At 35.6% G+C, this 7940-nt stretch overlaps 1 non-coding gene across 1 annotated transcript; it reads left to right on the top strand.

The window, feature by feature from the left end:
- Nucleotides 1–5895: 5895 nt before the first annotated feature.
- Nucleotides 5896–6004, top strand: LOC121040274 (U6 spliceosomal RNA). Its single transcript, XR_005795221.1, has one exon. It is a non-coding gene; the product is annotated as a U6 spliceosomal RNA (small nuclear RNA).
- Nucleotides 6005–7940: the final 1936 nt, after the last annotated feature.

The raw sequence follows: 7940 nt of genomic DNA, 5'->3' as shown, positions 1-7940 counted from the left end.
TAATAATAAGCTAAAAAGTCTAAATACAAAAAAAAAAAACAGTGCTAATAAGCTTTAATAGCTCATTCATGGTTCTTGGAGATTGTAAATTAGTAAATAGTATCTGAATTAGATGCATTCAATATTTTTTGAGACATTGTGATTAATAATAATGAACGATACTGGGGCGCCTAGTGGCTCAGTCGGTTAAACCTCTGACTTCGGCTCAGGTTGTGATCTTACCAGCTGGTAAGTCGGCTTCTCAAGCCCTGTGTAAGGCTCTGTGCTGACAGCTTGGAGCCTGGAGCCTGCTTCAGATGAAGCCCCTTCTCTGCCCCTCCCCTGCTCACTCTCTCTCTCTCTCAAAAACAAATAAACATTAAAACTAAAAATAATAATAATGAATGATACTGAATACACAAGATTGTTCTTAGCTAAAGGATGTTTATGTAAAGCACATTTTCTCATAGTTTTCAGTTTCTTTAATGCCATTAATCCCATTGATCAAGTGCCTACCATGTGCTAGGCTTTGCTTCTCAGAGTCTTTCATGTAATTCTCAAAACAATTTCCTGAAGCTGAGATTTAAGAGGTGAAACTTTTGGTCTAAGAAATGCAATGTAAAAAGTTAGTAATTGGTAAACCAGATTTGATTTCAGAAACTTCTTTCAAATGTTTTAGCTTATTCAGTAAAGTTTTTTTCAACATATATATAATACAGAAAAGAGTTGTTAAGGACATGGAGATACTGTAGAATAACAATCTTAGAATAGGGTTTTTAACAACCCATTTGAAATGTGATTTTTATGTTTAAAATATTCTATACAAAAAGTGGTAAATAAAATGCTAAAAGCAGAATTAATGGTTTGGAAAATCAAATGGCCAAATTCCCCCACAAAAGAACCCTATGAAGAATTGGAAATTAAGAGTGAGAGCAACAAAACAAGTGGTGAACAAATCCAGGGAATCTATTGGAACAATTGGTATTCTGGAAAGCAACAACAGCACCAAAACCACTAGAAAAAACACAAACTATGAATAGAGTAGTCAACACTGGCTGAAAAAGAGTTGAGTTTTTAAGTCAATACTTAATACCAAGTGTGATCAATGAAAAGAAGATAACACACCCATACTTAGCCTGGTGAAGTTTTCTCACCTGCAAGGATTAATGGGAAAATATATATATATAAATTCATGAGAGTGAAGGAAAGAGAGTCAATCTTGTATCATGCATCTCATCTGCACCAATGAAGTATAGCGGACAGCACAGTTCTCTGAGCCAAGAACTTCTTTACTATGCCAAGAAAAAGAAAAAGAAAAAGAAAAGAAAAGAACATTTAAGTTAAAAAAAGACAAGAAGGAAGGAAAGTAAGCCAGTTAGTAGTTACACACACACACACACACACACACACACACACACACACACATCAATTATACATTCTCTGAGACAATTTTAAAAAAGAAAATATATATTCTGAGAAAATTACTGAAAAGTATTATAGTTGAATAAAAACCATATCATAATATCTCAAAATAGAAGGCAAGTTAGTCAATAAATAAATCCAGGAGAATTCATTGTTCCTCCAAAATTGATGATGATAGTATGATTGCGAACAATATTGTTGGTATAAGAAGCACTCTGGCGGGGGGGGGGGGGCGGCTAACTTGGACTTAAAATTCAAAAGTTTATTTGAAAAACTTGAGTTCATGTAAGTTGGAAAAGAGGTGAGGAAATAAATGTGTCCTGAAGATTTTGTGTAACCTGGAGGAATGACATAAATTATTTGGTTTGGGCATATTAATAAATAAGCCCATGGGTTAGTGCAGCCATTAAAATGAAGACAAACACTGATGAAAATATATATGTATTTACATGAGACATGAGATTGCTGACTCGAGGAAACCATGCAAATTATTCAACCCAGTAAATAAAAGGAAAAAAAAAAGGCAAGTGAAATGATATAGAATAACAAAAGTCAAAAGGGACAGAAGAATAAGCTTAAATGTATGTATTATTAGAATAACTGCAAAGAAACTAAAATTGATACTGAAAAATAGTACCTCCAATAGGATTAAAATTTTACAGCTCTATCTTCATTGCCAGATAAATGACACCTACTTGAAAGTTACAAGGTAGAAGAGAAAGACATGGCCAGAGATACACTAATATTAAAGTTAAATGCATTGGTGTTACGATGGGAGAGGATTAATACTTACCGAGTGTTTGTAATGTTGCAAGAAACATGTTTTGTGAAAAAGTTTAATTATCCTTGTTCTAGAGATAAAAAAAATATAAGGCATTGCAAGTATAGACAATTTACATGTTGACTAGTACTCAAAAGAATAGGATTTTAATATAAGATTTGACTCACAAGTCTTTATGTAAACCTTTACACCAAACTTCATTACCCAAGAGAACATAAAATGTAAGGTTAAGCACTTCCACATACTTAATAACAGCTAAACTGCGTGTTATGAATAGAGTTGACTCCCTATTTCTAATCTTTAAAAAATCAGCAATACAAGATAGCTAACAATCACAAAGAAGCTATTGTAATCAGATAGTTGTCATAACAACATAGTGGTTCAATACAGTAGAATAAAGAGAACCAAAACTTATTCAAATACAAATGGAAATTTTGTGTGTGATATAGATGGGATTATATGCCCCACGCCTGAAAAAGAGCTGAACAGTTTAATAATGGTATTTGGCCACTGAAACCATGTGAAAGAATATAAAATTATACTGAAACATCCCATCATACACATAAGTGTATTTCCATTGAATTAGAGCTCAAAATGAAAAAAACAAAAATAAAAAAAGAAGTTAAATAAAAAAGATTCATGGGAAACATGAGGATATTTTCATAATTTGGAAGTGGATAAAATCTTATCGCCAGAATCCATGAAGGAAAAGAAATCAAACTACTCTTCTGCACAAAAATTTTGAATTTTTTTTTAATGCTTATTTATTTTTGAGACAGGGAGAGACAGAGCAGGAACGGGGGAGGGTCAGAGAGAGAGGAAGACACAGAATCCAAAACAGGCTCCAGGCTCTGAGCTGTCAGCACAGAGCCCGACGCGGGGCTTGAACTCACGGGTGGCGAGATCATGACCTGAGCTGGAGTCGGAGGCCCAACCGACTGAGCCACCCAGGAGCCCCATCTGCACAAAAATTTTGAAGTCTTTATAAGGACAAAAATAGACTAGGCGATATTAAATATGTATTGAGCAGAAAATATGTTCTTATCTCTCTTGAACATGATTCTAAAATGTCTAAAAACATAAATAAACAAACATAGTGGGCAAAGGCTATGCTCAACAAATTTGGAGAAAAATAAATATACAAACCCAAAAAACTTGTGGATAAATATTCACTCTCACTCGCAAGTTCTGTTTCATGGGCAGATAATACAGGTTGCTGCACTGAAAAGGCCCCCATGTTTGGGGTCTAACTCTCTCTTGTCATCGTTTTAAAATTCTAAAAAACTTTATTTTTGAATTTGGGTTTTGTAAGTGAACTCTGAGTGGAATTTGGAGCATGTGCTCTGGCTCATGTGAGGTCTAGCCTCTTCCCACCTTCCTGTGTCCTTCCTTCCTGGGATGGCTTGTTCCCCTCCCTGCAGGGAATGGAAAACAGCTTGGATGGCTGGAGAAGGCCTCCATTTTGCTGTTGCCCTATGAAAGCAGTGGGTCTAGGCAGGGTGCTGAAAGAGACGGTCAGGCACATGCCCCAGGTGATCCTGGATTGTTTCACTGCTTGCTCAATGAGTTACCCAGCAGGCTTCTTTTGCCTACCTGTAGCCAGGTATCAAGTGTGTCCAGGTACAAAGGCTTTAATCCCTTGGAAGACCTCTATCCATCATGAGTTGCAGGGCTGGGCTATGAGAAGGGAGACTGCTTTCTGAATCTGGGCCAGGGCTCTGCATTTTCATTTTGTACTGGGCCCCCAAGTTATGCAGTTGGTTGTGTTCACTAGTAGTCAGGGTAAGGGATTTAAAACAGTGGCATACCATGCTACTCTTATCAGACTGATGGAAAAATGAAATGGAAACCTTCAACGACAGCAAGGAGGTAAGGAAATGGCTCCCCTCAATCCTGCTGGCGACATGGTGGGTCACTAACGGTACTTTTCATTCAAAAATTTTAAATTTGACATTAAAATTCCTATAAATTCACTTCTATGAATTCAAAGGTGTAATGTTTCTTAGATTAATTTAGTTTATCTTTTCTGTGTTGTTTCAGTCTTTTGGTAAAGATAGACAAGTTGGCCAGTTATACACCCGTTATCATCAGAGGTACCACAGCTTACATTGCAAAATATTGTCCAAATAACAGTTATTGTTGTTATAATTATTATCTGGGACATGAAGTCACACAAAATGGAAATACTGGCTCTGTTTTATTCTACCTTGAGCCTAACTAACATCATGCCTGTCACTTGGCAAGGTTTTAAGTTTGAATTACCATGTAAATTTTGAAATCACATCTTTTAAAACCATGCACACACACACACTCACACACACACATGCACACACATACAGATGACACAGCGTTGTTTTATTGCCCACCACCCTTTGCCTTTGTATCAAATCACACACCACACAATGAGCTATGAAATAATACATACTATAAAGTGAGCTATAAAATAAAACATACTTATGAAAGTGTTGAAGCAAGGATGTCTTCAGATGCTGATGCAGTGTGCAGAAGAGTTTTCCCAGCATGTTTATAATCATAAGGCTTCTGTGGGGCTTTCTCTCCTCCCTGTCATGACATTCCTGGTAAAAGTTAATATAACTCAAAATTCTTTCTACTTTATTTCAGGTGCAATATGTAGGAATGTTTTCAAAGAAAACTACACTTTCTATATGTTTAGAAATAATATTCATATGAAGATATTACTTCTTTTTAAATATCTAGGCTTATTTGAGGGGGGTTGGGGGCTTATGAACTTCCTCTGTGTGTGTGTGTGTGTGTGTGTGTGTGTGTGTGTGTGTGTGTGTGTCTGTGTTGAGCCAGAGTCTCCTGACACGGCATTTTGTAAAAGAAGTATTTTTTTGGTGTTCCTTCTTTCCATTAGATGTGTAAATCACTATCCCAACATTGTGTTCTATTAATCTCAGTGAGTCGCCACACTTCTTCACTTGCCCTCAATTCTTGTCCCTCTTTCCTCCATTAGGTATTAACTGCAACCTGCCTTCTAATTCTGAGCAATTAAAGGAACATAGTTAATCTTCTTAGGAGTTAAATGTAAATGACAAAGAATGTGGTACCATCCTTTTAGCACTCCATTTATTCTATTGTAATTCCTGAAGTAAGAGAAAATCCACAGTTCATTTAATTAATATATAACTACAAGTGACATATTGAAAGCAGAAAAAGCTCTCTCCCCACACGGAAGAAAAAAAAAATCTAAAGTTGTTTATCAAACTATTTTTAAGTGAAAGAAAAGAAGTCTTAGAATATTCAATTGTCCAAAGAAGATCCATAAGGAATGAGAGTTACCTACTCCTCAGCTGTTGCCAATTCTGTACTGGCAAATACCTTTGAAAATTAACAATTAGAAGCAACTAATGCAGCATTTGACTTTCTTGCTCCCTTTATACTTCCCGCATTCTTCTTCTTTCCACTGTCCTGTCTCTTGATAATTTTTATTTTAGAGTCTCTGAAATGAAATATTTATTGAGTTTATATACATGTAATTATCAAGTGAAGAACTATTTGGTAAATTTGCCAGTTAACAGATAAGTAACAGTTTATTGACATACTAAGCCACTGTTTACTGATCTCATATTTAGAACCCAGTTGTTTTCTTAAGCTTCTACACATTATAATAGTGTTCATTTCATCTACAACAGTTTTAGGTCAAATTATCCTTAACTATAATCAGTTGTCCTGTTTAAAAGGATTATTGGGTGCTTGCTTAGGCAGCACATATACTAAAATTGGAACGACGTGGAGAAGAACAGCAGGGTCCCAGCTCAAGGATGACATACACATTCGTAAAAGGATTGTCAGGTATTTGTGAATTTTAATGTGTAAGCTCAGTGGAAATATTAAGGTACTGAAAGAGTTAACATACATGGTAAAGTCTTTACATTTCTTAAAATAATTTCTCCAACATAATTCTGTAAAGACTAATGCTAAGGTTATAGTTTATATTTTCTCATATTATCAGATGCACCAACAAAAAAGGTTTATGACATCCAGTCTTTAAACTGTATTTAAGGAAACTCTTAGTCTTTAAAAAATTATAATTATATGAAATCACTATAACCAGACCGTTGCCATTCTATATCTGAGCACGCACGCGCGCGCGCACATACACACACACACACACACACACACACACACACACACAGAGTAAGGTTAAATTATAATGCTTTCGGCTAGATTTTCTATGAGTTTCAGGGTTTTTATAAAATAATGTTATACTAAAATAGCATTTATGTTGCTAGCAGAAATAAAATAATACAAAATTTAAAGAGGATGAGCTATAAAGTATCACGCTAGGTGTCATCTAGAACACGTCCTTGCTCTCTGTTCTATAGAATGTTATTGCTCCCTTACCCTAAATTTTCATTTTTAGTTTTAATAGAACAATTATAAAAGAAAAGTTTACTTATTTTCTTTCTGCACTTAATTGGACCATCTTGTATATTCTCAGTGGAAAAAACTGTTATAGACACTGAATTTAAATTTTAATGAGTTATTCTGTTAACTAAAATAGTTAGAAAATAGTTAGAAAAACAAATTGTCGGGGCGTCTGGGTGGCGCAGTCGGTTAAGCGTCCGACTTCAGCCAGGTCACGATCTCGCGGTCCGTGAGTTCGCGCCCCGCGTCAGGCTCTGGGCTGATGGCTCAGAGCCTGGAGCCTGTTTCCGATTCTGTGTCTCCCTCTCTCTCTGCCCCTCCCCCGTTCATGCTCTGTCTCTCTCTGTCCCAAAAATAAATAAACGTTGAAAAAAAAAAAAAAAGAACAGCAAATTGTCTAATTCTACATCCAAAAATTCCTTGAATGGATGGGACTGCATTTCTAATATTTTAAGTAATTTCATGTGTCTCAGATTATTAACCCCATAAACAGATTATTTTCACTTAGTGAACATCCATTAAGGACCAGAAAAATGTGAGTTAGTCTCTTATTTGTAGAAATCAACTTGAAGGCATAAAGCCTTAAGAGTTTCTGTGCGTCCTTGATAGTTAGCTAGTAAAATCAGATGATTCAAAATAAGTGGATATGCCGTGTCATTGGGTTTTGTACTAATAAGAATAGAAAGGAAAAGAGGTAAGGGAAAGAAATGATTCAAAAAATACCTCTACAAAAAGGTCTGTGTCAAGGAGCCTTGGCAGTGAATCAACAAGAAATCTACAGGGGCTTGTTGAGTCAAGGCTTTCCGGATTCAGTAGTTCATACAAATTCATGTATTCATTCATTCAACAGCTACTTGCTGAATGCCTATTTTGTGATAGGTACCGTGCCCTCATGCCCTCTGCTCCACTATACACAACCCCCTCCTGAGCCCCAAAAGTCCATTGTCTTATGCAATTTTCACCTAGACAAATTTATTCTGACAATCTCATTGCATTTATTTCATTCAGGTTTAACATGTCTGAGGTGTGTGTTTCTTAGTTGTAGGAGATATATTTGAAATTAAAGCAAAAAAAAAAAAAAAAAAAAAAGAAAAAGTCTATACATTTGAAGTCCTTTAGGGCAAAAGCATCATCATTGGTAGGGAAATGAGAAAAGATTACACACACTCCAAGACACAAAAGGAATCTCGGATATATAAAGAATGTACTGAAAATGTAAGCCGATCTTCCTGTATTTTTGATTATTGATTCTTGGTTGTTGATGCAGCTACTAGAAACCAATAATTACCTATAAATATTTAGAGATTATTTTGCAGCATGTCTGTTACATCCAACTGTTAACAGTTATTCTCTAGCAACATACTAT

The sequence above is a fragment of the Herpailurus yagouaroundi genome, unplaced genomic scaffold (genome assembly GCF_014898765.1).
Source record: "Herpailurus yagouaroundi ecotype Mexico unplaced genomic scaffold, PumYag 28, whole genome shotgun sequence".
NCBI lineage: Eukaryota > Metazoa > Chordata > Mammalia > Carnivora > Felidae > Herpailurus > Herpailurus yagouaroundi.
Note: the sequence above shows the minus strand (reverse complement) of the source record. Positions and strands in the feature narration are given on the sequence as shown.